This window comes from Panthera uncia (assembly GCF_023721935.1).
Source record: "Panthera uncia isolate 11264 chromosome B3 unlocalized genomic scaffold, Puncia_PCG_1.0 HiC_scaffold_1, whole genome shotgun sequence".
Taxonomy (NCBI): domain Eukaryota; kingdom Metazoa; phylum Chordata; class Mammalia; order Carnivora; family Felidae; genus Panthera; species Panthera uncia.
Window position 1 is genome coordinate 30,352,711 of NW_026057582.1, and position 12,500 is coordinate 30,365,210.

Here is a 12,500-nt window from a genome sequence, read left to right on the forward strand (position 1 = left end):
AGAAAAGAAAAAGAATTTTGAAGGGGGCACCTGGGTGGCTCAGTCGGTTAAGCGTCCAACTCTTGATTTCAGCTCAGGTCATGATCTCATGGTTCGTGACATCGAGCCCCACATTGGGCTCCATGCTGATGGTGTGGAGACTGCTTGGGATTCTCTCTCTCTCCCTCACTCTCTGCCTCTCCCCTGCTTGCACGTGCTCTCTTTCTTTCTCTCTCTCAAAATAAATAAACATTTTTTTTAAAAAAGAAAAAGAATTTTGAATATTCAGTTTTTGAGATGTAAACCCTTTTGGATCCCGCAACCTTCAGTAACTGTACAGCCTGATGGGGTGGTAGCACAGGACGGGAAAGGGAAGAGGCCACAAAGGGAAGAAGTGCCCCCTGGCTGACACCCGGGGAGAGTGAGCGGCATCCTGCGGGGACAGGGTAAGGAAGTCAGGGGTCCCCGGGGGCAGCCCCAGCACAAATGAGACAAACCCCTTCCTTCCTAAATAAACTGGAGAAAGGTGGACCTTGAAGTGGGCTAGCTGATACATGTTTATATGGACACAGAAGAAAGACTGGGAGGAAATCAACCCAAACAGAAAAGAGTTGACAGGATGGCTGGATGACAAGTGAGTTGTTGCCTCTTCTTTGAATTTCTTTTATTTGCAGCATCTTCTACAATTACGGCGTTTCACTTTTGTAATTGGAAAACTATGTTAAAAATCACCTCCGCCCATTATGTCTTCAAAGAGAGCAGGGGTAGAACTCCAAAGAAGAGTGCAGAGAAGGCTTCTGAAGGGTGTCCTGAGTGGAAAGCACTGCCTGTTCCCGGGGCCCTGACTTGGGAAGACCTGGGGCCAAGAGAGGGCCCTGGGCATCATGGCGGAGGCACGCCTGCAAGGGGGGATTACCAGGAGAGTCCAAGGGACATGCCTGCTAGTGTGTTCACTCTCAGGATGCCTGTGCAAGCCAAGGGCCTTCCTCGTGGAACGCCAGGAGGGAAGCTTGGGAAGCTGGCACCAGCATGTGGCACAACAGAGCACACAGAGCAGGCCTGAGGCTACCGGCCTCACAGCCTCTCCCTCAGATGTCTTCCTCTCAAGGAGGCCTTGCCTTCCTCCGTGTCCCCTTCCCGCCAGTAAGCTTTCTTGCTCATTAGGCTCCCCAGGGAACCCAACTGATCACAGCATGTGTCTTCTCTCCCTGGCAAATCCTACACTCTGCTCTCAGACTCTGAACTGGTCTGACTTGTGAGAGAGCCCAGGTTCTAACCCCACTCATTCAGTTCAAAGAGACGGTCAGAGGATCCTGAGGTAGAGGATGGAAAATGGCAGAGAACGGACTCTAACCGGGGCTTATTTGCTGATACAGTTTCATGCCGAAACACGTCTGCCTAGAGCCCAGCAGTTTCTGTCTCCTGGACCAACCTGTATCCCGAGAAGCTGCAAGAAGGCACAGACCCCAAGTCCCGGCGGCCCTTGCTTCTGGCTCTGCTGCCCTTCAGAGGAAGCCTGATGGGTTACCTGTTCACTCAGCCTCCTGGGCCCAGGAACGCACCAGGTTCGAAACACCCACACGGAAGGCTGTTAGTTTACACCTTGGTCACTTCCCCTGCCCTAAAGCCACTGGCCTCTCTTTTGACCTCCTCTGTTTGCTCACTTGCTTCCCCTACGCCCCCATAACCTCCTTTGCAGGGTCCTTTGTCCCTCCCATCTCACATACTTTCCCGTCCTGGTCCCTACCGGAGTAGGGGTTAGATTTACACAAGCCATCATTTATTAATGATGCCTGCTGTGTCATTTCATTTCAATCACCATCACAGTCCTGTGTGCTGCATATTATCACTCCCATACTATAAAGGAAACAAGCTCAGAGAGGTCAGGACCTGCCTGGGGTTAATGGAGGAGTCCACAGGAAGTCAGGATTCAAACCTAGATCCTGTCATACTAAGTAAAGTTCTCTCCCATGAGGCCACACTGCCCTGTGTCTGTCCCTCTGTGTTCTCTCTCTTCCCTCCCATCCTCATTGGCACACACAGGGCTACAGCCCTTCTTCCCTATAATGGCGTAAAGAAGAGTCTACACGAGTTCCCAATGACCCAGCGGCCTCCACAGCCTGAGGGTGCAGATCCATTTGAGCAAGGAGCTCATTTCTGACTCAGGGTGAGCATGAGGCCCAGAACCATATCCCCAAATGCTTGGCTGTACCCCAGACTCCTGAGGGATCTTTAGCTTTGGGCCAAGGGCAGCAACTGTCTGAGACGCTATTAACTTAGCCAGCAACTGTTGCCTGCTCCAAATCGAAGTCTGAATTTTGAAATAATCTGGGAAGATAGAGCAGTAACAGGTGATATTTTGTGACATCCATTAAGAGTCCAGGGGCCAGATGGCATTTTAAATAGGCTTCCAACACTTACCCTGGTTTCTGGCAGAGACCCTCTGTCTGACTCTATCATCCTGGGAGGCTGTGAGGTCCCTTATTTCGGTTTACTCCCATATTTGCAAGGGTTGCCTTGGAAATCTTAGTCGAGATCTTTTCATGGCTATTTGTCAGCACATACCAGTAAACTAGAATAAAAGAGAGCTTGTTTCTTGTCTCTTTCCTAAATCTGCTCCCAGAAAGAGAGGCTGGGACACGGGTGGGGGGAGTCGCCGAAAGGCCTTCAAAATCCTAGACAGTCCAGCACTTGTGAGGGCACTGGCCCAACCCCCACTGTTTACATTTGGGGAAACGGAGGCTTAGAGTGCTGTGACTTGTCCACAGTCACGGAGCAAGTGAGCAGCAGACCCTAGACTAGAACCCTAGTTCCCACTGCCCCCGTGCCATGTTTGGAGGAGAACAGAGAAGATTTCGATTTGCACAGTGAACAGTAAAGATTCAATGAATGAGTGAGTTTCCTTCCAATACTCAGTCTGCTGCGTCTGAGCTACCAATACACGTGGTCAGGATTTCTGAGATTCAGGGGCCAAATAAGAATCTGGAGCATTGAGTACACACGCCGTCCCTTCCTCAACACCAGAGGCACATTGCTAACGTTCAGGACGAATTCATATCACTTAAAACAACAATTTATACTTCTAATGCTTTGTAGGCTAGGAAGCACATTCACATACATTATCTTCTTGCGCCTCGCCCTCACCTTGTGAGTCAAGCCGGCCTGACCATACCCATTTAATAAGTGAGGAAAATCAAGGTCAGGGATTTTGCGAACAAGTTCACATATGTGGCGAATGTGCCCCCAGATGTCATGCGGGTCTACCTCAGTTAGTGTTGCACTAGACACAGGGCCAGCTGGTCTCCTTAGTGTTGGCTTTGGGGCTTCTTTGTTTTTGTTTCTTGGGAGATGACATTTGGACCCACAAAGTCAGAACCTAGTACCAGCCGATCATAAAGACACTAACCAAAAAATAAATAGTACTTTCCGGGGTGTTAGGATTGCAAATGCCCCACACTCCACGGAATAAATAATACATGGCCAACCTCACTCGGTACTAAAACTGAAACATATTTTAAAAAGATGGTATCATCCCTCTCATGACATTAAAACTGACCAGGTCTAGAGTAATGCATTTGGATAATTCCAGATGCTATTCATCTAGTGGGTCATTTCTCACTGTGTCCGCAAAGTGATTACTGAGATGGTAATGGCTGAAATGAATTTCCGCTCTTAACCCTTCCACTTAAATTTCTCAGGACCTCCTAACTGGAGCAAGGGGGACAGAAAAGAGGAGGACGTATGGGTAGGGCTTCTGCAGTCTTTAGGCTCACTGGAAATTATGCCTCACTGGCTCCTCACACCTCTCTGTCCATACAAATTCAGGTCATCTTCCTAATGACAAAAGACCCAGGCAAATTCTGACCTGGTTACAGCCCCAAAAGGTATGCTTCTCATTCAAGGTTACAGAATGCCTCTTCACCACCCAGGATGGTCATGGAATGGAAATCCTAATCACAGAAGGCACAATCACAACAAAAGGATGTTTGACCTACAGAACATAAGACTGGAAGATGAGCAAGTGAGTTGCCTTAAAAATGCCAAGGCTTGTGGCGCCAGGGTGGCTCAGTCGGTTAAGCGTCCAGCTTCGGCTCAGGACATGATCTCATGGTCCGTGAGTTTGAGCCCCGCGTCGGGCTCTGTGCTGACAGCTCAGAGCCCAGAGCCTGCTTCGGATTCTGTGTCTCCCTCTCTCTCTGCCCCTCCCCCGTTCATGCTCTGTCTCTCTCTGTCTCAAAAATAAATAAACGTTTAAAAAAAATGTTTTTTTTTAAATGCCAAGGCTTGTCCTTACTACAAAGGTGAAGAGATGTAGTCTATGTGAGATGTCTATGTTGCCTCCAAGGGTAGACAGAATATGGATGGATTTCAAGGAGACAAATTTTAGTAGTTAAGGAAGAAACTCCTAAAAATGGAGGCTGTGAGGTGAACGGTTAGGACTATGGGCTTTGGAATTACAGAGTGGCAGATGAGAAACCCCAGCTTGCCACATACTACTATGTGACCACAGATAAGTGACATAGCTATTCCAAGTTTAAGTTTTCTGTCTCACAAAGGGAGATCAAATGAAATTATATATATTAAAAACATAAATATACTTATAATATAAATGTGTAAATTATATGTAATTTACATATGTTTATATACATGTAGGTGGTATACATACACACACACACACATACACACACACACACACACACACACACACAAGGTGGAGGACCTTGTCCTTCATGTTTATTCCTGTATACTCAGGCCCCACGCCCTGGGTCTAGTACATATTAAATGCTCAATTAATATTAATGGAATGATTGAGTTTACTGTATCCTTAATATGAGACAGCTGCTGGAATAAGCATTGTCACTTATTTCACACACATTCTCTTTTTTTTGTTTTTTGAGAGAGACAGACAGAGTGAGTGCACACGTGTGCACTTGAGCGGGGTGAGGGGGGACATAGGGAGTGACAGAATCCCAAGCAGGTTCCACACCCAGTGCAGAGCCTGCCACGGGGCTTGATCTCACTACCATGAGATCCTGACTTGAGCCAAAATCAAGAGTCGGATCACTTAACTGACTGAGCCGCCAGGACACTCCTCAAACACATTCTTAAAACATCAACCTGGTGCTAGGAATTGGGCTTGTCATGGTAGTCTTTAGCTCCATGATTGTTACTAAAATTTTATTATTGTAGTTGTTATTTTGTGGTGGTGGTGAGTATCTCTATTGTTGGAAGTACCTAAGTTTATACTAGATGCCAGGTTGGTCAGGCTGACAAGGGAATTCACACACGTAAGTAAGGTTTGGGGTCCCAACCAAATCTGAAATCATAATTCTGGTTTTACATAACTCTCAAGATAGCTAGTTAGCACCACTTCTCAATTTTTGTTCTTTATATACAGAAACACCATGGAAGGGAAACATTTGCCCTATGAGCTTCCTCCATGTAAACCTTGTCTGTAACTTGAGCGCTATTTTATTCATTCGTCCGTTCGTTCGTGCATCCATTCATTCATAGTAGGCTTCACACCCAGCAGGGAGCTCAACGCCAGGCTTGAACTCACAACCTGAGGTCAAGACCTCAGCTGAGATCAAGAGTCAGATGCTTAACCGACCGAGCCACCCAGATATCCCTTGAGTACTCTTTGAATGTCCTTTTGGCAGAAAGGGAAGGGAAGGTCCACTTGGATCCATTTCAACTGGAGATGCTTTTAGTTCAAGTCAACCTTCCTTGGCACTACACATCCTGCTTCGTTTTCAAAAATATCTGGGAAGTGTTGGTTTGGATCCTACTAGACGTTGGCATCATTTTATTGCTGACATGAAAATGTCTATGTATAAGAGAAAGGGAATGAGTTTTACATTGCTAATGAATGATTTCAAGGTCACGTGAACACCAGCAAGAAGGCTAAACTCCTTTCATCTTTTGTAGCATTATCTTTGGCTTTTTTATGTCTGGTACCACTGTCAGTGCTAGAGGTTGTGGCTATGTAGTTGGGACAGGACTAACCATTTTGGTGAAAATGGAAAACTCTGTTCCCGACATGAACATCTGACTTCCCAAAGTCACTGGGGAAACCGGAAGTTGATGGCGGGTTGGTTGAAACACTTCGTTTTTATCCAGGCTTTTTGGAGTAGACATAGGCTGGTGGTGAAAGAGATGGGCTGTAAGAAGGGAATATCCCATCTGGAGGTCACTCACAACTTGTAAAGCTCCTGGAGCAACTTTTGGATGCTCCAGATCTTGGCCTTCCTGTCCTCACTGCAGCTGAGTCCCCTTGCCTTGGATGGGACACTCCCATGTATTTTTGCTGTAGGGACTTTGACTTTAAGGTGTCCTAAAGAGTTTCCGGCGAAAAGCCACCCAACTCATTTCCCTTGCTGGTAAACTAAGGACCTTCAGAGTCTACTTTATTTTATTTTTATTTTCTAAATGTTTACTTATTTTTGAAAGAGAGAGAGAGAGAGGGAGAGAACACGGGGAAGGGCAGAGAGAGGGGGGACAGAGGATCTGAAGCGGAGAGCCTGACGCAGGGCTCGAACTCATGAACCATGAGGTCATGACCTGAGCCAAAGTCAGACACTTAACCGACTGAGCCACCCAGGTGCCCCCAGAATCCACTCTTGAAACTCAGCCCAAAGTCTACATTCAGAACGTTCTTTCCTTGAAAGCATCCTACAAGTTTCAATTCTCCCATCTTCTCCTGGAACACGATCTTAGAAGCCACATTTACAGGCAAAGATTTATTGGCAAAGATGCTGCCCAAGGAACAGCTTTGAACCAGCAATGGCTTGGCCGGTCAAGCTCTCCTGTCCAGATGGCAAGCTCTTGGCTGAGCATCTCAGCATGAAAACCCCTCTTCTTTCCCCTTCCTTTGACCAATTCTTAACCCCAAAACTCATCTTCTGGCTACTGAGGTACACGTTGACTCTAGCTCATCATCTCCCTTTTTACCACTGAATTCTTGCATTTGTAATCCATCCATCTTTATATTTGGTTCTCTGGCTCCACATCAATTTCTGTTGAGTGCCCTTTGTCTTACAACCTGCCTCAGAGTCTATATCTAATTTTTTCCACCTTAGATGTATCCACCCAGTCAGTCATCTTCTGGTATTCCACTGAGGGGGGTTTCAAGGGTGGGTGACTCATGCAATCACACAGGACTTGTGCTCAGAAGGGCCCTGCACTGGGCTTAATGCTCTGCTGTTGCTTCCTGGAAATTCCTAACAACTTTATCTTTGGAGTTGTGTCTTGTAAGTGAAGTTCGATGGGAATGAAGCACAAATGTGAGCAGAGGAGACAGGCACAGCCATTCTTTGCAGGCCCACTTGCATAGAGCAGTCATGATGCCCCATGAGCACAGAATTCCAGCGGGCCCACAGTGCATTAAGAGTTCATCAAGGGGCGCCTGGGTGGCGCAGTCGGTTAAGCGTCCGACTTCAGCCAGGTCACGATCTCGCGGTCCGTGAGTTCGAGCCCCGCGTCAGGCTCTGGGCTGATGGCTCGGAGCCTGGAGCCTGTTTCCGATTCTGTGTCTCCCTCTCTCTCTGCCCCTCCCCCGTTCATGCTCTGTCTCTCTCTGTCCCAAAAATAAAAAAAAAAACGTTGAAAAAAAAAAAAAAAAAGAGTTCATCAAGACCCAGCTCGAGTACAAGGTAAGACTGTCAAGGATGTAACTAAGTCAGCAGGCAGACCAGCTAACAGCGCCAAGAGGTATGCTTCTCATTCAACCCAGAAATTGCTACACATGCAGAAAGAAAGCAGTGAGAAGCACAAATGACCTCAAGTCCCCTCATATCCTTTCTTACTTATGTCACTTCCCTGGATACTAGCCAACCACTTGTGCTGAAAGTGATGACACAGAAGCAAAGAGTAGGGTAAGAGTAGGGAATAGTTCCTGTTCCTTTCCCTAGTCAGTAGAAAGCCAAACTTGGTGGAAAGTGCACACATGATGAATGTATATAAAGAGGGGTGCCTGGGTGGCTCAGTCGGTTGAGCGTCTGACTCTGGATTTCGGCTCAGGTCGGGATCCCAAGGTCGTGGGATCAAGCTCCAGGTCAGGCTCCCCACTGAGTTCGGAGCCTCCTTAGGGTTCTCTCTCCCTCTCCCTCTGCCCTGCTCCCCAGATCGTTTTCTCTCTCTCCAAAGAAAAAATAATAATCTTAGAAAAAAAGCATTAAAAAAAAAAGAATGCATACAAAGAAATGAAATAAAGCCAGTTGATTTTGCTTTGTCAGCATCTCCACTGTTCTAGCAAGAATAAACTACATATGCCTGTATAAGCTACAAAATGTGAATTGTGTAATTTATGTGATTTCACGCACAACATAAGTGCTTTCACATTTGCGCTTAAAACTAGCATCGCACAATATAAAGATGAACAGTGACATTCATGCCAATAATTTAAAATTTCAACTTTCTTATAATGACATTAAATAGCAAATAAAAGCACCATGTCAAGTCAAGAGAGAGAGAAAGACAGATCCTGAAAGTAAGAAAAAAGCTTTATCTCTTAACACCTTTAATGATACTTTCTCCCTGCTTCTGGAACAAGGAGTTCCACATTTTCATTTTGCACTAGGCTCCATAAATTATGTAGCCAGCTCTGGTCTCGTGGCTTTAAGGCACGTCCATCCCAGGCCTTTACCCAGTGTGACTCCTCTAGGCCTTGTCACACCCCTGTCCTGGGGCTTCAGTTGGGATCAGTGGATATTATCTGTCCCTTTGGCAAAATAAAAAAATGAAAAAAACCTCTGAAACATAGCTCTAAATCGATGGGAAAATGGGTAAAATGACATGGTATGGGCTTAACCAACGTCCCAGGGTATGTCAGTGATAGAGGCACAAGCTGACTCTCATCTAGCCTTCAGATCCAATGCCATGGCCTGTTGGCACTCATCTTTACCACTGGCATTTGAGTCTCGAATATCATTTGAAAATACCAACAAAGTCATTACATGTTGCAACCTTTTGATCACACCCCAGCTGGGGCCACCACAGCCCCACAGGAATCATGTAGAGCTAAAGGCCCTGCCTTTCAAGAGATTCTGCACAAAACATTCCAAGGCCCCAGGGGAGTCTTGTGTCTTGTTCAAGGTCAACAAGAGTCGATCACCAGGCCAACACAGGCTTCCTTGGCAGCTTTGGTAAGGATTAGATTCCTGTGTCTCCCCAGGCAGGTCAGAAGATCTTTTCAATCACTGTGTCAAAGTCATTTGAAATTCTGAAAGAACAGGATGCTTCCCATCTTTTTTTTTTTTTTTTTAATTCCTTGAAGAATAAGACAGGTAAAATCAAATCCAGGGGTCTTGAGGCACTGGCCAGATCCCTCCTAATCAGGAGGGACTCCAAGCCAGAATGGACCACAACTATGGGCACGTTGATAACTGCTCTCACACCCTTCATGCGACCTCCTCGAGTCATCTAAGTGGATTTTTAGACTAGCATTTCTTAGCACATTCTAGCTGCCCTCTTGTTATTCTCTTAGAGCCTTCCATGAAGAGTACCAGGGTTCATCAGACCTAAGTTTTCTCCAGAAGCCTCACCGCAGCATTTTATTTGGTGCGAAGACGCCCTCGGCAACAGAGCCTAATCCTCTAGGTACTTCTGGGCTAGTCCAAGTTCCCAAACATCTCCCTCTATGGACAGCTGACGTCCATAGGACATCATAGGAGGATAGATCCTTGTGGGCACGAACATCTTCAGGCTGCTTCCACCAGGAGCTGGCTGGGCCACTCAGCAGGCACTGTGGCCCAGATGGAGGGGTCAGTTGCCTTTCTGCCAGAAAGAATGTGCAGCTGCTGTCTCCTTCCTATTAGCAGGCGTGAGGGGGACAGGGTACATTATGGGCGACACTGCACTGTTGTGTCACTGACAACAATAACAGTGATCTTTTCTTCCCTTGCCATCCGATGATAATTGTAAACCCACACTTAAAATGTTCATGTTCCCATTTCGAACAATCTTCACAACAATATTTTAATGAAACGTAACAGTGTTCCTGGCATAATGGTAAGTGGAAATAAAAAGGAGGTCCTTGCTTTGCGAGCAGTTTACGTTTATGTGTAGGAAAAAAAACACAGGGAGAAAATACATCACAAGGAATGCCTTTAGGTGGTGGGATTAAAGGTAATTTGGTATTTTCTTCTTTAAACTTTTTTATATTTTCTAAAAGAAAAAAACACTTTATAGGTACGGATTACTTTTGTAATCTGACAAGAAAGGATACTTTCCTATTAGCTAGAATTTCTGAGATCGTAGTAACAGATTTAATGCATTATCCCAAAGGAAACCAACATCAGGCTTCTCCCTCTCCAGGTGACTTCCAGGATCCCCTCTCCCAGCTGAATTTTCTATACAGTATACAGATTTTGGCTTTGACACGACTGCTCAGCTTGTAATTACTCTTCTTTTCTTTTTCATTAAAATTGAAAATATTTAGAAATAGCCCTATCAGGTTTTTGAATTAAAGTACTGTATTACTTCCTCCTGGTTACCAGGGCTCAGATCCCCCAACAGAATTTTTCAAGGGTAGGGCTCTAAAGCCCACCTGACCCTGGATTCAGGGAGACAGAGGCCTAGAGACACTGACTTTGTGCATCAAGGTGTGATGACAAGTACATTGATTTTGAACTTGAATGGCTCTGGAACCTTGGGTTGTTTTTTGTTTTGTTTTGTTTTGTTTCTCTACAATCTCTTAGCAAGTTGGTGTAAAGATTAAAAAGTGCATTGGAGTGTCTGGGTGGCTCAGCCGGTTAGCTGTCCGACTTGGGCTCAGGTCATGATCTCGTAGTCCGTGAGTTTGAGCCCCCGAGTAGGGCTCTGTGCTGATAGCTCAGAGCCTGGCGCCTGCTTCGGATTCTGTAGGTCTCTCTTTCTCTCTGCCCCTCCTCCACTCGCGCCCTGTCTCTCTCTGTCTCCCTCTCTCTCTCTAAGATAAATAAACATTAAAAAAAAAAAAAATTAAAAAGCACATTGTGCGTAAAGTGCCCAGCGCAGTGCACACAATAAAGTATTAATATGAAGAGTGGTGAGTACTGGAGAAGGCAGCAGTGGGGAAATCTGCTCCTGTACTCCCCGTTCTCCCACCACAGAAGTTTTCCAAAGTGCCTGGGGCGCGGGTGGGGGGTGGGGGTGGGGAGGGTGGGGAGGAGCTGGTGGGACCTGAGCCCCACCCTGACTGGGCTCGCCTGACCCAGGACACGTCTTTGGTTTCACCATGGAAATGTAACCACTTCTGTGGTAGGAGATGGGCAGTCCTAGCCACAGGCCAGCAGCCAAAAGCGTGGGGTGAGGGGCAAGCCTAGAATGCCCATGGACAACACTAAATATTAAGACTCCATTACCACTCTGAAACTGCCGCATTAGTGATCCAGAGTGCCTCTTCCTCCACCCACGGCCACTCTGCCCTTTAACTATTCATCAGGCGGAAGCAAGGATGCCAGAGACTTACAGGAAATAAAGAGAATCAAGCTGTACGTTACGATGGACCAAGAGAGTCCATCTGGCTATACCACTACTTTATCTGCCCCCATCACTGCTAGCACCACCATTTTTACGGCCGCTACTACCACCAGTCTATTAATCCTTTACATTTGCAAACTACAATTCATAAAGTGGCTGGGTTTTGCCTGGGTCGGGATGATCCTGGACATGGCATCACGGGAAGACAGAGGCAGGCTGGCACTAGCAACCTCAAAGGGAACAGAGCAGAATCACTGCCAGGTTTTTTTCATGCCCCGACCGCCTGCACCCCAGACACATCCACCATCCCCAGCCACACCCAGTCACTCTCGCAAAGTGACTCTGCTCCAACTGTCCGGAGCTAGTTTTAGGCAACTTCAAGGGTTAGGAACTAGGAGGAATGGCCTTTTACTTGGCCAGAGGAGCTGGACCATGCCCAAATCCCATCAAATGGGGTGAGAGAGGAGTAGAGAGTGCCTTTCAAATATAAGGTCATTGCGTCTGCCAACATCTCCCACCTTCTCACAGGAAGGCCCTGGAAAGACCCAGACTCTTCCTTTTGTTTTTGTTGTTGTTGTTTGTGAGGTTTTACATTTTCCTGTGGCAAAGTTAAATTTTTTAAAAATGTCTGACTTTGACCTAAATCCCCAAAGTGAACTCTGGAATGTATATCTCACCTTCTCATCCCAACAGAAGGGTCCCCTTTTTCCAAATCAGGCCCAGCAGCCAGCTGGGGAGAGGACCAGCGCTACAGGGAGGGAGGATGTTACACACAGCTCAAGCTCAACCATGAACTAGCTTCCCTTTGAGATCGCTCTCTTCACCTGGCAACCGGGGGCCCCAGCAGAGCTGAGAGAGAAGAAAGTGGCATTTTGGAATCCATTTTGCTCAAGATGCTGAAGGCTCGTGGCAAACTGCCCTTTGCTACCGAGGCCAAGGGAACTTGGGGAAGGACCTTAGCCTTTGGGATGCGGTCAGTTGAGGGCAAGGTGAGGGCGAGCTCTGGTGCCAATGATACCCGAGGAGAGCAGCCACTGGGCATGCGGTGGGTGCGGGTGCCC

The 12,500-nt window shown here is 46.8% G+C and overlaps 1 protein-coding gene across 1 annotated transcript in view; it reads right to left on the bottom strand.

The window, feature by feature from the left end:
* Nucleotides 1-12,500, bottom strand: part of TTC9 (tetratricopeptide repeat domain 9) — a 32,293-nt gene that overhangs the window by 18,313 nt on the left and 1,480 nt on the right. The gene's annotated exons all lie outside the window — the stretch shown is intronic.